The sequence below is a fragment of the Crocodylus siamensis genome, chromosome 13 (genome assembly GCF_052110815.1).
Source record: "Crocodylus siamensis isolate JL-2025a chromosome 13, ASM5211081v1, whole genome shotgun sequence".
Classification (NCBI taxonomy): Eukaryota; Metazoa; Chordata; order Crocodylia; family Crocodylidae; genus Crocodylus; species Crocodylus siamensis.
The window spans coordinates 30317337-30340858 of NC_143407.1; the positions used below are offsets into that span (position 1 = coordinate 30317337).

The following is a 23522-nucleotide window of genomic DNA, read 5'->3' on the forward strand; positions in this document are numbered from 1 at the left end:
ACTGATGTCACCAGGGCCAGGCTTTCACCTTTGTCTTTCAGTGTCCATGTGATAATTTGGACATGAAAACTGATATGCTCTTTTTAAAATAAACACTTGATACTTTCCTGTTACTGACACTATAACTTGGCCAGGTAACTCTCCTTCAGAGTCCAATATTATCAAGAATCTAGGTAACTTATTTAATTGCATCTACAAGGCCCGACATGTTGGAAACACTGACATGGATGCCATCAATATACTTAACGCACAGTGGCCTATGATTCCTCACAACTGAATGTATTCATTGAACCAGGTGTAAAACAAGACAGACCTTAGGTATGAAGGACCTCATGAGCAATTCATCCCCGGCTTCCAAGACCACATGGAAAGGAAAATACAAAGCCATAGAAGAATGTTTCCTTGGATCTGATAGCAATCTCAAAACTATAGCTATGCATGATATTTTTATGGTGAATGTATGTGTGAATTCATTTCTGTGCCGAGTCCAGCACAAAGCCTAAATACAGCTGAACTGTGGATTTCGCCAATAGAACTATTTCGTATAGTCCTTCGAAGTACTATTGACTTTAGCAGGCAATTTGGATGCACAAGGAATAAAAGACCAGATCTCTGAGTCCTCTTGTGTTGCACAGTAGTTGCGTTCTTGAAGAAACTTAAGGCTGGACAAGACTACAATTTATTTGAAAATGACCGATTAAGCCATAATTTAGATGCAAGACTTATCATCAGTATTCATGTCTTTTGTTCTCCTCAGATGGCTGTTATCGAGCCAGATTTGAAATGATCGGAAATGCAAGAGAATTACAGGCGTGGAGAAGAGACTTAGGGGGCTTATTCTGGGATTTCATGGCATTCGTGCAAGGCTGATATGCAGAGCAAAAGTCTGGAAATACAGGTTGTATTTATGCTTTTTTTTTCTTTTTATGAGCACTACTCAGTCTTCTGCTGTAAAGAAAAATGTAAAACAAAAGGGGAGGGAAAAATTACATTCAATCAACATTAGTAGCACCGACTACATCAACATACAATTGCTCTAAAGAGCTAATACTTCATCATACATGATTTAAATACTGATGATTGAATTAGCCATAAAACTATTGAACTTAAAGGCTGTATTATCCCATGAATGCAGGAAGCATCATTTTTACGGCAGTAAATATGAATATGCCATACTCAAGGGCATGAACAGGTAATCACAGTGGCTCCATAAAAGAGAACATTTCTTTCATGAAAAATATGTTTGAAAATATACTTCATGGAGCTAGATTCAAAGCTGGAATAATTCAGCATAGCTCTGCTGAAGTCCATGGAATTATGCCTTGCTGATTTGTGTGGTCTGCAGATCTAAGATGCTGAGTTAAACAAGACCAAGAGTGCCCACCTGTCACTTTTTAATTAGAAGTAATGGGGTGAAATATAAAGCACAGGAAAACGTAAGTTGAGTGTGTGAAAATGTTGACTACTGTGTACTGTACAGAGCTGTGAGTAAATTAGCATTGTATAGGTGACCTATACAAGTATTGTTATGATATATTGAGTCACAGATTTTTTTTTTAAAGCAAAGGTATTTGCTAAGGGGAACGGTTACAATCAAATATACTTCCACACTGTTTGTTCAGTAACTCTGTATCCCTTGTTTACCAGGAGAGCACATATTGGACATCTTTGGTGCTGTCTAGTAGGACTGAATAATATAGTACAATAAATGTCTTTAAAAGTGTTGGAGGGTTGGCATTTCCTTCTACCACCAAGCTGTATGCAGAGTGTCATAGATGCTCAGTAAATTGTAGGTAATGGCAACGCATTCCATAGCCACTTCTTGGATTTAGGGACTAAAAAATGTGCTGTCTTGGTACTGATATTAGAGTATCTCTTCCAGGGTTGCTAACTGTTACAGAGGCCAATGCTAATTTATGGAAAGTCAGTACAAAAATCAGACTAGAAATGTCTGTCTGTAAAACCTGTTTAAGAAAGAAAAAGAGCCACCCATAAAACATTAAGCAACTGGAGCTCAATTGAAGGTCTGTGGTTGGAAAGCAGTTGGAAGGAAGTTAATGGACAGCAGAGCATAGCAAAGCCACCTGGTATCTAAATGGGAATGTTGAACCCTCCAAGGAGCTTTATTTCAGGGCTTTATAGGCTTCTTTCCCATAGCCATGTGCTGCTGCTGAGTTATGTCAGCTGTCTGTACAGTTCTGGGTCATATGCATGCTTATTTGGGAATCAGCGCTAGGATACAGGGAGCAGCCCCAGTGGGCGTAAGACTCGGGGGCCACCATGGTGCAGGGTGCACTTGGAAGCATCAGGATATGGGGGCAAGAGGTGAACCCTGGGGTGAGGGCAGCACAGTGTAAAAGCATTGTTCCAGTCAAGCAGGGTTGCCAGCCCAACATTTTTTTTTCAATGTAAACTTTTTACTGACGACCATGGTTTACTTTGTTACCGCAGTTGGTGTTAAACCACTAAACTTGATCCTCCCCCCTTCTAACTGGGGCCTGGCAAAAGAGTTACATTTATATTATGTAAAACATGTCAGTAAAAATGTGTCAGTAAAAATGTTTATTTTTTAGTAAAAGGTTTGCAGGTTGTAAGTAAAAAATGTTTTGGGGCTGGCAACCTTGGACTCTGTTCGTAGTGGTGTGAGCCATTATGCCTCATTAAGTAGGCTTTCTGCTGCATATAGGTGGGCTCTCAGGAAAGTCAAAGTTAGCTACCAGAAAATTAAGTTATTAGCAGTAGTTAAAAATGTCACAGTATTCCAGTGGGTTCATGGCTGGACTTCATATTTCAGTGGTATGTAATCACATCTATCAAAGCAGTGCCATTCTGGGACAAGTACTGAGTCCTTAATATTTTGCACCACTGTTTAAGCATAATTAAATTGGAATTACCCTAATGACATATGAAACTAATCTGCCTTATGAAGATAGAAAATAAACTCCAAATATAAATAAATGAGTTGGGTTATGCAGGATAAAAGCTTTAGCCACTGAAAATGCAGAGCAATGATCTGCTTGTTGCTACTCAACTTGAATGATCTGGCATACTGTAGAATCAGGTACGTGGCTTCTGTTGGAAAGTGTGATGGTATATGTGGTTTTCACTGGTGTAACTAGGATCAGAATACAGCTTACTCATGGAGTCAGCAGTGTGAATTTGCCCTTTTGAAAAGTCAAACATAGTGCTCCAGAAAATTCTAATAAACCATTCATTTGTCTAGGCACATGCCTGGCTTTCATCACCATACTCCTCTAAGCATATCACTCAAAAGTGTTCACAGTTGCTGTAGGTTATCATTCCCTTTTGTCTTGCATTCCCCTCCAAAAGAATGCCCTCATGAAATCAATCAGGAAGGGAACCGATTTTTTTTTTCCCTTGTCTCATCTGAGCTGCAAAGAAAAATTAGCTCACTGTGAAGAAACGAATGACCCTGTTCTACTCATCTTTCTTTTATTCTGGAAAAAAAATAGAGCATTCCTAATCACTCTCCTTTCATATAAAATCAATATTTGATTGAAAGTGATATTTATTTTGAAATAATGAAATGCCTATTCAAGGCATGGAAATGCAGTGGTCTGAGGTAAAAGAAAAACTAATTCCTCTTCATATTTTATTCCAAGGAAAATGCTTTGAAATGATGAAAAGCAGTTATGTCGCTAGGTTCTGAAGAAGGGGAATAGTATCATTTCCTGGTGAAACAAAAAAAGATTTGATCAATAAAATACATCAAACTTATTGCACCCTTTAAGCATTTTTTGCATTAATTTATCACAGCTCTCGATGGGTTTATAGTGTCTTTCTTTTAAGAACCTAAGGAATATGAAGCAGCTTCCATTTTCTATATTCACTTTTGGAAATGGATTCCTTTTAGCAAATGAAGATATTAAATAACAATTATGCCTCAGAAAATTAAAATTTGAGAATGGCTTTTCCTGTTAGGGTATCACACATTTAGTGTCAATATGAGGAAACGCCACAATGCCTGAATGGTTATATAAGTGGGACTCTTCCATAGGGAAATATATGACAAGATCAGCATTGCCAGGTCTTCAATATGAAATTATCATATTGGAAGCTGAAATCATCATATTTTCTGAAAATCTACTGTACACTTTAAAAATAAAGGCAAATAAGTCTTTTTATTTACTATATATTGTTCACTGTAAGTCTCCAATAAATGAGTGAGAACTAGGTCATCAGTTGACACGTTTCTTTATTTCGAGGCAAGCAGTCATAAGGAAATGCTAACAGTGAACCCAAAAGTCGGTTAAGACTCCTTGAGAGTGACTTATGGTTTGCATATGCTGCATCAATTTACGGCCTCAAAAATATCATGCATTTTGAACGCTTTTAGTGTTATGTATCATGAATTGTACAAGGGTTGACATTACTGTACAAATACAATAAATATTGTACACCTGGCAAAACTGGCCAAGAAGGATGCCTAGATAAGATCTCTCCCACTGAAATCTCGCAAAAAGGTATTGATGCTGTGCTTTCACTGTTGGTGATTCCAGTTCCTATCAGGGCATTTTTTTAAACTGGTTTTGGGCCACTTTTCACAGGTTAAAACTTCTGCTTGTTCATGCCCCTTCCACATGTAAATAAATGTGGCAAAACAGACTTTTGGCTCCTCTTCATCAACCACCGGAAGCAAATGAGACAAGACTAGGAACTAGAAAGCATTGAATCTGGCAAGTCATAAAAGTGAAATGGTTGAGCTGGTATGATGAAAGGTTTGTGGGCAGAGTTTGGGTAAAATGTTTGATATCACCTTTGGCAAGATCAGTGAGTTTTTAGTGAGTAGTAGTCACTGCAAAGACTCAATGGGAGTTTCAGGATAATGCATAAAAGAAAAACAATTATCATCCTAACAAGTCCTTATCTTGCCACAAACAAACTGTTCTCAGGACATATTTTTGTGAAACTTTAGCTATAGTTTAAGATTTATCTTATGCCACTATACATCTCTAGGCCTCACTGGAGTCGCATGTGATTTTATAATGAATTCAGGTTCAGGTCCATTGTACGTTAGAGGGCCCAAAGTCTTGAACTTCTCAGCTTTTTGTATGAATGAATGAAACCAAATGAAGTGAAATGAGGACTCCACTAGATATGTCCTGATATGGAATAGATGTTTTGTCTGGGGAGGAAGAGCCGGTGCGTCAAGTACATGACAGAGTGCAGCATGGGATAGCGGTGGGGATCAGGCTGGGGGATAGACTGGAGATCTACACTATGGGATTTCAGTGTCTTTACTGTTCCTGTGGAAGGGATTGTCATTGGTCATCTAGCCCATACTTGTTGTGGGGTGGCACCATCTAAAAAATTAAATCTTCTAAAGAGGAAAAATGACCAGCAAACAGCACATCTTTCAACTATCCATGTCTTTGCGCCAAGGGGGTAAGCTTATCACGTAACATTTAGAGAAGGAAAAAGTGGCTAGAAAAACTATTTATGGATACTCTGCTGAGTTTTACCCCTCAGTCAAGGCTTAAGGCACCTGTATTTGCAGGATTCTACTGTTGTCAATGAAAAGAATCAAACCTCTGTAAGAAACTGTTTGTAGCACATTCACTTGAAGGGAGAGACTTCTGAGGGCTCCAGTGGGCTTTAGATTAGGGTCCTTGTATCTTTTCATGTATGCTTGTACAAAAGAAAATGCCCATCCTGTGCCCCTGGAAAATGCAACTTTGTCCTTAAGATCTGGTGATGGATTACTTTTAAAACATGGAAACTTACGGCTTTTTGTATTTTTCCCCCCTAGACACTGTCATGCACTTAAATAAACAAGTGTCATCTATCTTTAATATGTGCAACAACTGCATAGCATATCTAATTTGCATCTCATTACATTCACTTTAATTTTGGGAATACATTTGCTGCCTGATTGGTCTCAAAATAGTATGGTATTACACTTTTTTTATTCCAGAACAAACTTTTTCACATCAGTTTATAGATAGTGAGCACACTCGTCATACCCATTCATCTGCAACTCAGTTCTTGCAGAAACTTCCATTATTCTATTCATTGACTTAAAATCCCCTTATTTTCCCCATCTAATCAATATAACTCTTTCTCTGGCGTTTCCCAAGTGAATAATAGGTTGCAACCATCCTCTGTTAGTTGCCAGGGGGTACCCAGAAAGATATTATATCTCCCACGTGTGCTCCCCAGGGAGTAACTAGGAATAATGGGTACAAACTAGTGGAGAGTAGATTTACTTTGGACATTAGGAAGACATTTTTTACAGTAAGGGTGGCCAGAATCTGGAACAGGCTGCCAAGAGAGATGGTGCTATCTCCTAACTTGGAAGCCTTCAAAAGGAGGCTTGATAGTCACCTGGCTGGGGTCATCTGACCTTGGTCCTCTTTCATGGCAAGGGCAGGGGGTCGGGCACAACGATCCATTGTGGTCCCTTCCGACTCTGCAATCTATGAATCTATGAATCATTTTGCTGGTGCTATTAAGGCTTGTAGCTTGTGTATAATAGGGGCTAATGTTTATTCTTCCAACCCTTGAGCTGCAGGGGCAGCCTTGAAAAATCAGTCCATCTCCAAAGATGCATATCTAATCTGCAAGAAGGCTGATCCAAATTCTATGAATGTTGATGGACCTGATTCAGCAGGCTTGTGGTCAGACCCAAAGGTGAAATATAGATAGGAATGGGCAATAGGGTAGATATTTCCCATGATGGCTGATGCATCATGGGAAATGATGAGCAACTGATGTGATCTCTAAATATTTGTGGCTATCAGTGTAGGTAGGATAGCAGTTTGGAGACTGAAATACCCTATCAGGGCTTTATTAACCATGGTTTCAATTCCACAGATGCTTCACTATATGTGAGGCTCTGTTCTCATGGACAATCCCATGGACCCAATACAAGTGTGACTGGTAAGATGATGGCAAACAAATAGGTATGTAGTAGTAGTTTAATTACAGCTTTCATCAAAACAGTACAATAACCTGGACAATACAATTGTGTTTAATATAATTACAAATTAATTAATCGTTCATATCTATCGTGATTGGTAAGTGTGCTATCTCATAGCTTGGGAAAATGCAGGGGAACTTCTTGCTCTCAAAAAGGCTTTATTGCAACTGTTAACACACACAGGAAAATGACTGACAACTGCCTGTTGATGTGATCAAGTCAGTCCTCAGGAAGGGAGTGAACCCTTACTCCTACTGTAACAGCATACCATTTTACACATTCTGCCACATTAAAGTTAAAACAAAACATAGTATATGATGATATAAAGTAGATAAGATGAAGCAGTACACAATAGTAGAGTAAAATAATAAAAACAGGGGGAGTGTATTTGATTTTGACCCATATTCTTTGCACAAATGATACAAATATACCTAAGGAGTATAGGGCAAGCTACTAGTTATTAGAGAGGAGCCAAATTATTTTTTCATTAGCCTCGTTCCACTAATGGAGAGATCCATTTATCTCTCATATCTTCAAAGAGTGAGTAAGACCACGCATAGTGATTTAAACCATCTGTCATTCTTCTGCAAGAACATACCCTGTCTTTATCCTGTAGAGTCCCACACCACCTGCTCATAAAAACTGCGCATCTCATTTGAGTGAATTGCAGCCTAGTAATCTTGTTGTTGCTGTTCCCAGTTTTGTACTGAAGGTAGGTAGGTTTTGTAGTTCAAAAGAGTGCTTTATTCGTTTCAAAATAGGAGAAGTTTGGGGAAATCTCACTGTCTGCATATCTGTCTGTATGTTGACACCTTTAATTCTGAAATTGATAGCTTGTTTTAAATATGGGGGTAATATTGGGTCATTAATATTGAATCATTTTCCCAGTCCATTTATTTGAAGGAGAATATAAATATTATATGACCATCCAAAGAAGAGTTTATTTAAATGAACGTGATGTCTGTAAATGTTAGCTTGCCTCTGCACCTGCAACTGATACTGGGCTTTCCAGGAAGGGCAGCCCATTGGTCGGTCCTAAAAAGTCTCAATGGGAATTTCTGAGCACTTCAAAAATCAGGCCCTTATGTAAGCAACTAAATGAGATCTCTGCTCCTCGGAAAATCCAGCCCTGGTTTTGGGTCAATTTTCTCTACTCATAGAGGTGGGGATGGGTGTAATGCTGCGGTTCATTCATAATTAGCATTCACCTGGACTTTTAAGGGCATCCATTTGGGCATCTGTATCTTGGAAGTATGATCCCAGCAATATCATTCTTGTCTCTGCTATTCTGCCTTATATTCTGGCTGAGATGTCATAGGGAGTTTCTTGCTTGCTCATCTCTCTTTGCTCTCTGTGAACATTGATGAAGTTTCCATTGTTGTAAGCTCCATGCTGTTTTACTTTGTGCAATGACTACCTTTTCCAGAAGAGGCTCATCTTTAAAAAAACAATTTAAAAAAAATTAAGACGCTTCAGTGAGGGCCTTTCATCCTTTCTTTCCAGTCACTGTGCCCTAGTTCATTTCAAGATGACTGTTTCAATGTTAATTTTTTCTGAGCGGCTGGAGCCAGCAGAAAAGGGGCTGTGAGGAATGAAGAGCAAGCTTTGAGTGGCCTTTGGTCTTTTTGTTTTTTGTTTCTTTTTTCCCCCTTTGGGCAGCTTTTTGTCCCCCTAAAAGGTTTCTGGTGTAAGACTAAAATCCAAAGTGTGATGTGAACATTGTGATAGCACGTCAGCTGCTGTTTGCTCCTCAATGGGAATAATAGATTTTAATGATGGGTTTTCATTTGCCCTCAAGCAAAGCTGTGCCTGGGGAAAACCCACTTTTGAAAGAAAGTTCTGTGTTTTGTCAGGCTCAAGAGCTTAATTAAATTCATTGAGTAGCTATGAAGCAGATCCAGTTGTTGCATTGGGAAGCCCCCCCCTTGGGATTGTTGTTTTAATCCCAATAAAGACCTCATTCTGTGATGGAGAATGAAGTATTCCCTCTAACCAGGGTTAAATTCTTCGCTGAGCATAGCAGAACCAAAGGAAGGACTATGCATGAGAGACTAATTAGGCCCCTTGCGAGCCCTCTACACAAGCAATGATTTCAACTTTACAGGAACAGCGAAGGCATGGCTTCTTCTCCCAACTGCTTACCAAGGCCCTTCTGCCATGACATCTAGGAACCTGACTCCTGGGTAGGGTGGTCACTGATTCTGGGCCCCCACTGTAAAGACTACAGAAGCGGTTGTCAGTCACTGTCAGTGTTTAAGCAATGCAGTCATCTGTTTGCTAGGAAGTGGGCCAAGACAAGGTAATCTCATTTTGCCCAGCTTGCTGAACGGACTCAAGATGGTAACGTGACAGTTGCCATCTTGGCTGGCAAGTAGAATGAATTGGAGTTAAGCACACGGCCTGTACAGCTAAAGCAAAAGAAAGGCTCTTAAGCTAAAAGAAGTGTGTCAGGCACAGAGAGGGGTGACATAACACACTCTTTAGTCGGTTATAGTAACTGCTTAAAAATGCTCTAATTCTTAAACAATCAGGACTCGTAGTAGAGATGATATTTTTTTATTAGACCAACAAGATTTTTGCAAAAAAATTTCTTTAATTGCAGGCTTTCGGCGACAAACACCCTTCATCAGGCATTGGAGAATTGACTCCTCTGTGAAATCCTGTGAAATATGAACTTTCATTTATCCCCAGGAGAACTTTTACAATCTTTTCTCCTTTCCCTGATGAAGGATGTTTGTGCCTGAAAGCTTGCAGTTAAAGAATTTTTTTTTTTTGCAAAAATCTTGTTGGTCTAATAAAAGATACCATCTCTACTACAAATCCTGATTGCCTTTTCCTCTAGACCAATATGGCTACAACCTGGATACCTAATTCTTAAGCACAATTAGTGATATTTAATTTAAATTGCAAGTGTCTTATAAATTATACCCATTGCTAGAGCTTGTATTGGTCACTTGGTGCAGAACACTGTTACACTTAATGGATGGCCAGCATGCCGTTTGAAAACAACTATGAGTTATAAAGCATAGGCATAATTCAATTACCCTCTCTGGGAAGATAAATGCCTCCATTATAGGAGATGCACAGATGTCTCTCTGTTCCTAGTGGGGGCACTTATGCACCCAGAGAGGGCAATAGAATTGCTCCTATATTTTAGTCATGTCACTCAGGGTTTGTTGCAAGTTGTGCTTTGTTCATCTATTAGGTGAAACAGAATTCTGCCCTGAGAACCAGGGTGTCTGACTGATGTCTGCTTCACTTAAAGCATGATGACATGCATGATGACACCAAGCTGGGGGGAGTAATAGATATGCTGGAGGGTAGGGCTAGGATTCAGAGAGACCTCAACAAATGGGAGGATTGGACCGCATGAGTTTTAAAAAGGACAAGTGCAAAGTCCTGTACTTAGGATGGAACAATCCCATGCACCGGTACAGGCTGGGAATTGACTGGCTAAGTAGCAGCTCTGCAGAAGAGGACCTGGGGGTTACAGTGGACAATAAGCTGAATATGAGCCAGCAGTGTGCCCTTGTTGCCAAGAAGGCTAACAGCATCCTGGGCTGCCTTGGTAGGAGTGTTGCCAGCAGATCGAGATAAGAGATTTTTCCCTTCTATTTGGTACCAGTGATGCCACGTCTGGAGTAGAGTGTTCAATTTGAGCTCCCACTACGGAATGAGTGGGGACAACTTGGAAAGAGTCCAGCAGTGGGCAGCAGAAATGGTCGGGGGCATGGGGCACATGACTTTTGAGAAGAGGTTGAGGGAGCCTGGCTTATTTGGTCGTAGAAGAGAAGACTGAGGGGGGATTTCATAGCAGCCTTCAACTCCCTGCAGCTGGGTTGCAAAGAAGATGGAGCTGGACTGTTCTCAGTGGCGACAAATGACAAAACAAGGAGCTATGGTCTCAAGTTGAAGCAAGAGAGGTTTAGCTTAGATATTAGGAAAAACTTTCCCATGAGAAGAGTTATACAGTAGACCCCCAATTTATGCGATTCTGACTTATGCATATCGTGCATTTACGTGATTTTGTATGAGGGTCTGGATTCAAAAATGCCCCTCAAGATGCACGTCATTCATGTATATATGCGAACGCTCATGAGATTCGCATATATACGTGAACACCTCACAAGATTTGCAGGCAGAATCAAGCAGAGCTGTGCCGCCATTGTACTGCCATTTTGGTAGCAGCATCTCAAGATGCATAGGTGAGACGCTAGATGTGCCTCCTAAAGGTGATTCCGCCAAGAAAAGGGGAAAAAAACCTATGACTAAGGTATGTCTGGGGTACACAACCCCTTACTATTCTATTATTTCCTATGGGAAAAGTCATCTAGATTTACACGAATTCGACTTGCATGAAATTGCCCCAGAACACAATACTCACGTAAATCAGGGGTCTGTTGTATAGCACTGGAACAGGTTACCCAGAGGAGTCATGGAATCTCCATTTTTAGACGGTTTTAAGACCTAGCTAGACAAAGCCTTGACTGGGATGATGTAGTTGGTGTTGGTCCTGCTTTGAGCCGGGGGTTACATTAGACGACCTCCTAAGGTCCCTTCCAACCCTAATTGTCTTTGCTTCTGTGATTCTATAATTTCGTACTTGAGTTCTGACCAATCAGCATTGAGTAACATGAGCCTTTCTCCAATGTACCTGGTTCCACATGGTTCATGCCAGAGTCCATTTTCCCATATCTTCCTTTACCAGACAAACAACAATTCAACACTGCCCTAATGCAGCATTTCAAATATGTCAGATCAGTGGATTAGCTAAAACTAAGAGTTCAGGTTCAACTGCTCTATGAGTAGCTCTGCAGTGTTTCCTAGACAGGTAGGTCGCTCTTGAGATATCAGCTCCACTGTTGACTTGACAGGTATCTGTAAGTCCCTTAGTTCTGCTGCAAGACTATCCCTTGCTCCTCTGATTTCTCCTGAGCTAGTGTTGCCATTGTCCTCTCTTTAGTCCATGATATACACCTGGGATTCTCAACTAGGCTGCTGGCTGGGGTTCCTGGAGATCTGTTGAAGAGTGCAACTGGAAGTGCAAGGAGATACATGAAGTATGAGGAGATGAGCACATAAGTGCTTGGCCTGTCTGTCTGTTGCTCTGCCCTCACTGCCCTTTTCCTCTGCCACTTAGCTCACAGGCCAACAAGGGGTGCCTTGAGTCTGAAAAGGTTAAGAACCACTGGTGTATGCAGTGTGCTGGTGCTAGAGAAATAGTATCATGCATTGCAGCTCTTTCATCCAATGTCTTGCCTTGTATTGTGGTGCTTGCCAGGACATGCAACTTCATGGGCTATTTCTTTTGTGAGTGCCAGTGTTAGTTTCAAGAGGTCTCCTCCTCTTTCTTTTTTCTTTTTCTTCTTCTTTCTTTTCTTGTAAGAATTTGGATCGTCTATAATATTCCAGGGTCAGAACATTGTCCACTCTCCTCAACCGTCAGTCTGGATTTGATTGCTTCCTGTGCTGGACAAGTTCTCATAGTTCTGTCAGGTGTTAATTTTGGATCTTCCAGTTGCGCTTCCCTGCCAGGTCCTACCTAGTCTTTTGTCAGAGTTAGCTTTCTAGAATTGCAAGATTGACTGAAGACAGAAGAGCCATTTACAGGCTCCTCTGCTTTTCACCTTCCTTTTGTACTCTCTGTTTAAAGGCATACTCCTTGATTTTAAGGCAGTACTCAGAATTTCTCTAACCGTGTCATAGTTTCAACCACCTATTGCCCGAGTTAACCAAGAACTTCTAAGAACATCAAGTGCTTCGCAACTAGCTATTGGCAGAAGGTCATCTTAGTTCTAACTCTCTTCATGTTGGCTGGCACTTCTGTACATATAGAGGGAAGTTCAGTTTAAACCTTTTTGAGTTGTCTTCAGCTTTTCCCATTCTGACTTCAATCCCTGTGTTCAGACGGAGACCAGAAATTGCACAGAACTGGCTCGTACCATAGTGTCTTTTTAAAAATCGAGATCGCCACAACACTCGTAGTAAGGATGCCTGAGTTTCCTTCTCCTTTTTTGACAGGTAGTGAAATTCATGGGTGGGGGAGGGCTCGCTATCCCATTAATTCACTGCTGTGGAGTTGGGACTGTATATGCCATCTCTGAGCAGGCTGGTACAAGGAAGGAAGAGAAGCCAGGGTACAGGGTCAAGGGCCTTGACTCCCATGAATACGAGGGACAGATGGTACTATTCTAACATACAGCAAAAGGTCTGCCATGGAAACATGCAAGTGTTTGTGGATTAGAGGCAGGAATTCCATCTGCCCACCCCTGCCATGTGACCCACACTCCGTAATTGAGATTAAGGAAGGATGGACTCATTGCAATTATATCAGGAATGCTTGGGCGTATTAGAAATATTCCTCACTTCTCCCCTCCCCGCCCCCACGACCCTTCCTTGCAAAAAAAATGAAACCCCCCTACCTCTGTTAATTCACTTGATCTATGAAAGATCTCTGTAAGTGAGAATGACAGGAGGTTGGAAGGAATATACCCTACAGAATGACTGTCTATGTCCATGATGGTCCAGTGCAATTTTAAACATAATAAATTACTAGGAAAAAATAGGATTTATGAGCAGAACAGCCACTAAATCCTCCTACACAAACAGCCTTATCTCTTCTAATGCCCGAATATGTTCAAACTATACAGCTGCTGTAGTAATACTCTTTTTCCTTAATAATGACAAGTAGTTGAATAACAGGGTAAACATAAGCTCTAAAGTCCCAGGATCAAACATATTATGGAAGCAGTTTTGAAAATAAAGCTTCTTCAAATTTTTGCTCTTTCATCTGATTAAAAGCCTTTTAAGATAGTTCAAGAGCAGATTTCCAATTTTCAGAAAGGTGCCAGAGAAAAAAATTGGAATTAAAAGGTGAGAGAGTGCCAAACTGTCCAAAAAGCATGAAATGCAATGAAAAACAGCACAGCAGCCATAGCTTGTGTGGCCACATTAATATAATGTATAGTGTAATATAAACAATTGTATTACCAGTTCTATTCCAGCGGTAGTAATTATATGATAGAGTTAACATGGAAATGGCATTTTAGCATGGTCCACATAGCATGAGAAACTGAAATTATCCTATTACACAGAGAGACTAGAGTTACAGTTCTCTCTGATTTTTTTTTTTAAACTCAAAACATCCTATTTTATACAGAGCGTTCCATTTTAATGCCTTTAAAAAGAAAGTAACTGGGGAAAGTAGCAATCAAATGTAGCATTAAGAGGGTACGGATTGAACCAATCTCTCAAAAGTAATAATAGAATGTGTATGTATCCAGATATCCTCTAGTGTAGTTCATTTAATTCTCAATTGTAGGGAATAGCAGAACATTGCCTAGCTCGTCTCATTGCACAAATACATCTTTGTGACCATATTATGAGTTGAACATTTTTAAGTTGCTGTGTTTCCTAAGGGGCCCAAAGCACTGACAATGCCATCAGAGCTGAACATACTTGGCTGCTGTATTTCCTTTTACCGGTTAAAGCAATGGGCCAAGCTCTCAGCTGGTGGAAACTACAGCTGTTTCCCCACGATCTGTGGAGCTGCAGCAGTTTATATCGGCCGAGGATCTGCCCTGATATTTGCAGAGAGACGGGCGTCAGTGTTTTCTGTTCAGATTGCCTGCGGCGGTTTTGCAGACTTTGGGATCCTTTGTGGGGGCCAGATCTTCACCAGTTGTAAATCAGCGCAGGCGGCGAGGGTCTGGCTCTTTGGAGTGGAAAATAACCTTTGAAATTCACTCTGTCTGAACAAATCCAGTCCTTCACGGAGGAGACTGGGTGTTGTAGAACACACTGCCACCTACTGTTTTTCAGTTACCCTAAAACACATATGTTTTCCAGTTTTTAAACTAAGACAGTAATTCTCCACCAAGGTGCTGTAGCACCTTGGGGTGCCTTGAGATCCTTTCAAGGGTACCACGGGCTGCCACACAGTGTCAACCCTTAGTCGTGCAAACATGATTCACAAGCTAAGCCCCAAGATTTCAGTAGTGTTAAAAAATGTTCTGGCCTGTTGTGGTCTTTCTGAATCCTTTTCAACAGAAAAATTGTTCTATTGTGTTTCCATAATAAAAAAAAAAACTAGTGAAAACTAAGAGCCAGCATTTTCTAAGTGGAAGTGGGGGGGTGTCTCAAGTCTAAAAAAGTTGAGAACCACTGAACTACTGAGGTCAGGTAACGCTGGGACTGCCAGTACTTGTTTCCCACATTCACTGTAAATCTGGCCTTCCAATCCTTACTCTAAAACAAAACTAGGAAAAATATTTTGCTGTGACAAAAGTACACAGCAGTGTACATCATATCCTGTATTAGCTGATAATTAATAGCTGTTAGTTAACTGGTGTATTATAAATCTGCTGCTTATCTTTTAGTAATGTCTTGCACTCTGCTCTTCTTCAGGGGGCTGTATTCAAACTGGTAGCTGCCCAGCTGGACCATTACTAAAAACTATCAGTCTACAAACATTTAAGGTTCTTTTCTCCCAACTCCATGGCTTCTGTTGCCTTTCACAGCTGTTCTGGGCATGAATCCATGGGATAGAATAAGTCCGATTCACTCATTGAATTCATTGGAATTGCATTAAGATGAATCTGCCCTTATGTATCTCTCCACCAGGGGCATGCGTAGATGAAACGGGGTTTTAAAAAAGCAGTGGGTTTTAAAAGTACGCCGCCAAGGCATGCAAACACCAACGCCGTTAAAGTGGTGCAAAACCATTTAGCCCACTTCAGAGTGTCGTGTACACACGACTTGTTTCATCTACGCACAGCCCAGATCTTTAGCTGGCATAAATTCCTGTGATTCGGTTGCATCATAGAGCTGTACTCATCCTGGACAGGTGGTCTGGCTTCAATCCCCTCTACTTTTTAGTATAGCATCATCACTGAAGATTGGAGCCATTACAGTTTACACACTTAGTGTATATTCTGTTGTTTGTACAACGGCTTTCACATTACAAAGAAAACACTTATCCTGTGGCACTACTGACCTTCTCAAAATAAGCAGCAGTAGTTCCCTATCCCTAGACTATAGTATCATGGTAGGTAACAACGGTGAGATAAGAAAACTTATCCCTTTCATGTACACGGCCATAATTCTTCTGCAAACATCTCATTCATTTCATACGTTACTAGATCAAAGTTGAAATCCTGGCTCCATTAAAGTCAATAGCAAAGTCAATGCACTTCGAGATGTCACCCCACATGTTTCCAGCCTAACTGATCAGTCAAGCACAAGTCCCTTGTTTCATTTAAGATCGGTTCAGCAGGGCTTAGGTAAGATTGCATGGAGCCTATGTCTTGTGTGACTCCATATCCCGAGGTAAATTCCACCCTTCAAGACTAAAGAAAATTTGCAATTGTAGTGATTTTCATTTCCCTTTCTGAAGCAAATTGAAGTGTCTGAGTAACATTTTAACTCCTCCTTCCTTTTTCTCCCTTTGTGCTAGGTAATTATTCATTTGTAGTTTATTAGCTAATTATAATTGTGTTCTACTATTTTAGGAGGCAAGAATCTCTTTAGTTAAGAGCAATTATGTAGGTTTGGCTTGAAGTCTTTGTGCGTGCAGTGGCGGGGCAATTGTTGGAAGATTCTTCTGAATTTTTCTGGTACAGTAGCTAGGAGCTTGAATGATTAGGGATTGATTGATTGATCTTGTTGAGCACAGAAATGAAGAGACATGATTCATTAATGTTAGGCCTTGCAATTGAATTAATTGAAGCTAATGGATTTACATTTCTTGGAGGAGAAGAAGAGGGTCACTGAAAAGCAAAAAGGTGGTTACATGCTAGTTTTAATGATGATTATTTTTATAATGATTGTGGAAAACTGGGAGACATGTAAAAATTGTGACCTAATAATTCTTCATTATCCTATGCAACTTAGGTAGTGAGGTGAAGTTATAGCATATGGGATTATAAAACTGTCCCGTACGGACACATTGCTATAGATTAATAAGAGTTTGTAGAAAAAAAAATAGCAGGGAAAAAATAGCTATAGGTAAGCAACTTCCCAACAGAGGCTGATGTGCCATTACAGGAAAGCTGCTGTCTTCAAAGGTGGCTTGCTTGACACAGCCATATCCCATCCAATGCTGTTGGATGTAAAATGCCAAAACAATACTGAGTGCAAGGTTGAGACTCCAAGCCACCCTTCAGTGAGAGTCTATGCCAGTGCACAACAGCATCATGCTGTGTGGCCCAATTAAACTTGAATTCCCAGTGTTACAGCTTCAGCAGGAGTGGAGCTAGCTATAGCCTAGTGGCATTGGAGCTACAGGGTTGAACCCTCCACAGCTGCAGGGGCAACTGGACCCTGGGTGAGTGGATTAAAGAGGCCACCATCACTGTGGCAACCTCTCTCTTGAAAGAAAAGTGAGGCCTGCCCAGTTTTTTTTAAAGTGTTGCAGGTGCCTAGTCTTGGGAGAGTATTCCAGATCCATAGATATTTTTGTACATGTTTGGGGCTGGAAGGGACCTTACAAGATCATCTAATGGAGAATCCTAGGTGAACTGAGGACCTTCCCGTCAGACCTGAGTCAGGTGCATAAGCCCAAGAAAGGGGTGGATTTTCCTATTTGCCCTGGTCCTCAACATCTCCCATTGTCAAGCTATAAGTTGAAACACTGCAGCATGTCTGAGGTGCCCAACCCCGCCCTCCCACCCCCCTCCCCTTCCATCCCCCATGTACTGGGAACTTAGGAAACCTAATGCAGGATTCTGGGTTCCACTTGGAAGTCCAGATATCTGAAAGATCAGTGCTGCATTACTTTCCTTTTAGGCACCGAATTCCTTTATTGGATCCAGCCCTAACAGATCAAGAGGCTGTATAGAAAGCCCTTCTCAGGAGAAGTGGAGGGGGTCAGTTGTCAGGAGGTGATATGGAAGAGAAAGGCAAGTCCTGTGGGAGTACCTGAAAGTATTTGAAGCTTTTGCCCACGTATCTGGGAGTAGTAAGCGTTAAGGAAAGAGAAGCAAGCACATAGGCCATTTGTTGTTTTAAAGTCTGTTTTTCTTCTCGGAATTGCTCTTTTCATTTTTGCTTCAAAGAGTGCTCTAAGTATGCTCTTGCCTCTAAATAAATAAAGCTGTGCTTTCAAGAAGGATGCGTGATAGCTGGATACACCCCAGGAAGAACAGAGCTGCCGGGTGTGAGATGAGGCCAGACCCCCTGACGTAATGGCGGTTACTATCAGATGACTGCAGCCCCAGGCCTGATCTGGTAGTGGGATAGTTGTGTGATTTCATCCCAGGAGAGGTGATGGCTAATAGCTTGAAACCAAAGGGGAGGGATGGATGTGAAGAGAGCACATGAGTATAAAGGACTGCTAAGGCATAGAGAAGTGACATCTCTCTCGGGTCACTCAATATGTCCATGTCGGGGCTATGAAAAGGAAGATGTCCACTGAGCAGCACCCACAAAACTACGTAGGCAAGTTCTTCCTGGGTTAGAAGCCCTAAGAAAGTGGCCATTTGTTTTCCTAGATTGGCTACTGATGACCAGGGATCCTGGTTTTCTCTGATTAAAAAAAAATCTCCAATTTTCACTTAAAAAAAAAAGGAACCCCAAATCCACATTTTTCCATGATTAAAATGAAACGCTGCTATATATAGATCTATATATTAGTGGTGTTTCATTTAAATCATGGGAAAATGTGGATTTGGGGTTACTTTTTTTTTTTTTTAACTGAAAATTGGGAAGATCAGTAATAGCCTACCCAGTGACTTCACTGAGTTTTGAGTCAAGGCTCTTGTGGAGGCATGGGAGAACTAAGATGAGAAGTCAAAGAACTCTTAAAATAAGTTTATTTTCATTTTCTGTCCTCCTCTTCCCATCCATCATCTAGTGGAAACCTAACATTGGGCAGCTGGGGCGATTTACTAGATCCACCTAGGAGGATCTAGTCCAGGTGATGCTTTTAGCATATTGTATGGTATGTGATCCACGATAAGGTGATAATAAAGGCAGACTTTTGCAAAGGGGGAAAAGTGTTTTTTTGTAAAAGCCACTGTAGTTTATTTTTGATTAAGCCTTAATCTTTACTCCTGTGAAGTTGGAAAAAGTTTGGTTTCTAAGGGATTTTGACAGCAGCTCTACCAGTTTATGGTACAAAAGAAAAGGCACTTACGGGGATTTTGTTTGTCAGTTGAAAATTAGCCTAGAGGAAAAAGAATCTTCAATTCAAATTTAATTAAAAACTGATGAACCAAAAGCCTTGTAGTGGCTCTGTGCAGTTCTGTTCTTATAAAACAAGAACATGATGCTGATAAGCAGTGAGAAGAAAATAAATACAAGAGATTAAAAATTAAAAACCAAATAGAAAAAGGGCCAAGGTGATCTCCCACTGAAGCCAATGGGTTGACTTCAAAACAGAGGTTTCAACAGAGTTGGGAAAACAGATGACAAATTTGTACTAACCAGATTCAGATGCTTTAGGGGCCTGATATTCCGAATGGAGCATTGCAGGGCAGGCATCCTCCCGTAGTTTGGTTATTGGTCAGTAGGTCGGTAAGACTGACTCCTTCAGCTTGATGAAGGAGTCAGTCTTACAGAGGTGAGGGATCCTTTAGAAATGAACAGAGTACATGCCACAGAAAGTAAGGTCCTTAAGCACAATTGAGGGGTAGAAATAGGGGTCATATAGTCCTGTAGTGGAAACCAGCATAGTGCCATTAATTTCAGTGGAGCCGTGTCACTTTGCATCAGCTCCAGGGCCACACAGGAAGGATGCCAGCTAAACTGGAACTGTACTGCTAGTAACCGAGTCCAAAAAATCATCTCTCTGCTGTTTATTTTCCAACTGACAACTTTCCATGAAATTTTTATTATTTTCTCTTCTCTCTAAGTCTTCAGGTCAAGACTGCCTGTCTGTCTGGAAGATGTACTTTAGTTGAACACAAGTTATTATGTTCTGTGCAGGAGCAATGGGATGAAATCCTATGGCTTGTGTTATACAAGAGATTCGATTAAAGAAGTTATGTTAATAGGCCCCCCCCTCCACTCCCCCCAGGTCTTAACATCTATAAATCTATACAGTTTATGCATCCCGAGTCTTTTGCTGTATTTTAAATTACTGCCAGGATTGTTTATGGGATTCTATCTGACTAGCATATATAGGATTTTTAAGCTAGTAGAAAATAGACTTGATTGATTGATTTAGAATTTTTTTTTAATTGGAAATATTCGACAACATGGGAACAAAAAGGTTTGCAGTAAGCTTTGCAATACATTTTGCTGGGAGCTGAGTTTCAGCAAAGGAAACTGAGAGGCTAGTAAGGGATTTGGCTGGTTTTCTTGCTCCATGTTATGGATTTTAAATGAAATTTCCCACTTTCATACAGCAAAGCAGCACCAGGCCTGAACCCTGAGGTATATGAAGCAGTGGCAGAGAAAGACGTATATATTTTTTTTATAATCCAGCTCAAGCCAAGGGTACTTTGACCTTAATTAGAGCAGTTTCAAGGTTACTCTAATTTGTTTTAGAGCCAATTTGCCAATTGTAACAGCTTATTGAAACTGCTATCATCAAACTACAGCAGCACTCCAATTAGGCCTTTCTCCTTCTTCCTTCAACCGTGCCTTTTGCGTTTTGTATCTCGGACATTTTCCTGGAGAAAAGAAAGTGTCAGGTATTGGATTAGCTTTATGGTGGACCCTTCATAATATCCAAACTGTGCAAAGGATTAGTCTAAGATCCAATACTTTTTTGATGCACTGAATGGGACAAACGCCCCTTTTTACATTATTTATTTTTGCTTTGGTCACTACAAAGGAAATATCTGTGGTTGGCTACCTTCAATTGGCTATTGTGGAGGCCATGGAGACATGGAAACAGGATGGATTTTAACGTGAGTTAGTGGCTCAAGATTAATCCTGGGGTTCTCTTACGTTTTCACCTGAGTGAAGAATCCAAGTTGCCTTGGCTTGACTGCTATTTTAGCTGGAGTTCGCCAGCCTGAGTGAAATGCATTTTTGTGCAGTGCAGATACACAGATGCTCAGTATACCTTTGTACAGTGCCTGCAAAAAAACAGCACTTTTGCTGCTTTATATGTCAGTAGGCATCGCTGAGCATCATCAGAAAGCAAGGATTTGGCAGGAACCTGGGATGCGCTCCTTATACTATGCCATGAGAGTTTGTTACCCTCTATAGGCGCCGACATCTATGTTAAGTTCCCGCTGTCATTCCGTCTTGGCCAGAGTCGCCTCCACCTCCTTACCAACTGTGCCCAAGCCCTTCATACCTCTGCACTGCTTCTTGATGGAGATATCACTTTCATGTTCAAAGAATCGGTGTGAAGTCTCCAGCTGTTGCCTGCAGCGCTCTGTTTATCAGTCATAGGGACGGTCACATCATTTGCTCCTCTAATATTACTGTAGCCATTTCCAACCCTTACAGCTGGCTAGTGCTGTACCTGTCAGCTCTCTCCTGGCTGCATTGTGATTTGGATTACATGCTAAGCTGTGGAAAAGTGGCCTCAGGAAAGCTAGGTCTGACCAGGCAGAAGTAACCTGTACAGCCTACGACTCCACTTACTGGAGACAGGAGAGTGGTGCAGAAGATGAGCAGATCCACCACCAATACTCTGCACTGCGCTGTAAGGCTCCCTGAACTAACCTTGTGTGAAGGAGATAATACCATATTCTCTCACGTATAACACGCATCTTTAAAAGAAAACCTGCAGGAATTTGTATGGATTATATGTGAGTGTGGCAGGGCACTGTTTGTGCCTGCCACTTTAAGGGCCTGGAGCTGGCAGCTGCCAGGTGCCTAATGAGGGCAGCCATTTTGAACCTAGGGCTGCCCATACAAACAGGGCAGTTCTGCTGCTGGACGCCAGGCAACAACAACACTTGGCTGCAGGGCTGCTGATGTCAACTGGAGGTAAGGGAGGAGCTGTAGGGGATGGTCAGGAAGCTCCTGGTCCTGGGCATGACCTAAAACTGCACCCTGCTGGGAGTGGGTGGCCTGGCGGGGCTCCCAGTGGCATGGGAGCCCTCAGGAAATGCTAGGCCAGTTACCACCCTGGTGAAAGGCGGGTTGGGGCGCCTTAACCCCTACCCCTCACAACCGGGTGGGCTACCGCTTGTTTGGAGAGTCTAGAGGGTGGACCCCGACGAGAGACAAGAGGCCATAGACTCAGGCCTGTCTGAACTTCCCCTGACTGGCCCATGCTGGGGCCAGGACCAGAAGGGCTGGGGGCCCACTGTGAGGGACACCCAGAGCTGCGCACAATGAGCAGGCTCAGCTCCTTTGCTGCTGCTATTCCCTCTCACTGCAAGGAAAGGTCTTTTTTCTTCATTTGCCTTTCAAATACAAGGTGACTGTCTTATTCTGGGGCAAACTATATGGGAGAGAACTTGGTGAATTATATTGTACTGATTGTAAGTCTACCTATTTTTTTTCCTTCCAAAATGGCCATAAAAACCTGACTGTACCTATATGCAGGGTTGACCTGTAATTGGGGTGCTGGCAATCTTGATATTTGTATTTGCAGTACTTTCTGGCATACAATAAAAAGAAAAAAAAGTCCAATGTTTTCAGTGCTGGATTTTTAAAATATCTTTAGTGCATTAAACCCTTTGGGCCCTTTCCTTAGTTACCTGATTCTTCCATGGGATTTTGTAAAGGTAATAACAGTTCAAGATCTTTATCTGTAATTCTCAATTTATGGCCAGGGAAGAAGCTAATTTACTTAAAACTGACCTTGAAAAGATGGAGTTGACTTAAGCAAAGTTACTTTATAGTTGCAACAATATGGCACAACATAATATGGTAACAAGTTTGATAAACACTCAGTCTTGTTTATGAACATTTCCAGTGTTGAAGAATCCATTACAACCCTTGGTTAGTCATCCCCATAGCTAATTATCCTTGCTGTTTTAAAAAAATCTGCTTTACTTCAAACTGAGTAAGACTAATCTCAGGATCCAGTCATAAGCTTTTGTTATCTCTTTCTGCTAGACTGTCCTCCTTCAAAGTTTTGTTGCTTTTCTGAGTATTTATAGATGGATCAAGTAGTCATCTCACATAGTCTTTTCTTTGTTAAACTAAATGGATTGAACTTTTTGTAACTTTAAGGCATGTACAGATCATTCTGTATCAGTAACCTATCCTTTTAATTATTCATTATTCCTCCAGTCTTTGTTCATCTCTACACTTAATCAATAGCCAGTTTTTAATCTAATTAATGTGTGCCATGTTTATTTTTATAAGCCTACCTTCTTAATGAAAATGCCATGTTGTACCAAACCAAGTGCCTTTCCTTTATCAACAAAGCTTGTAATCTCATCAAGACAGGTATCAGATTACTTTTACTTTCCAGAAATCCATATAGACTTGAAATCGGTCTCCTTTCAGTCTTTATGTAATGGTCCTTCTATTGTTTTAGCCTGGGATTAACATTAGACCTGTATGCCTATCATTTTCTTTACTTTTTAAATAGGGAAAGGCATTATCTTTTTTCCAGTGAATTTTTCCCAGTGTTCAAACACTACTGAAAATCACTTCTGACAGCCCAGGGATGTTCTCAGACAGATCTTAAAACTCTTGGAACTAATATCCAGACCCACTGTTT

The 23522-nt window shown here is 41.0% G+C and overlaps 1 long non-coding RNA gene across 1 annotated transcript in view; it reads left to right on the plus strand.

The window, feature by feature from the left end:
* Window positions 1-778: 778 nt before the first annotated feature.
* LOC149854167 (uncharacterized) overlaps window positions 779-23522 on the plus strand; it is a 154456-nt gene continuing 131712 nt past the window's right edge. Inside the window, exon 1 of the long non-coding RNA XR_016438853.1 lies at window positions 779-898. This is a non-coding gene — a long non-coding RNA (uncharacterized LOC149854167). The remainder of the gene's footprint in view (window positions 899-23522) is intronic.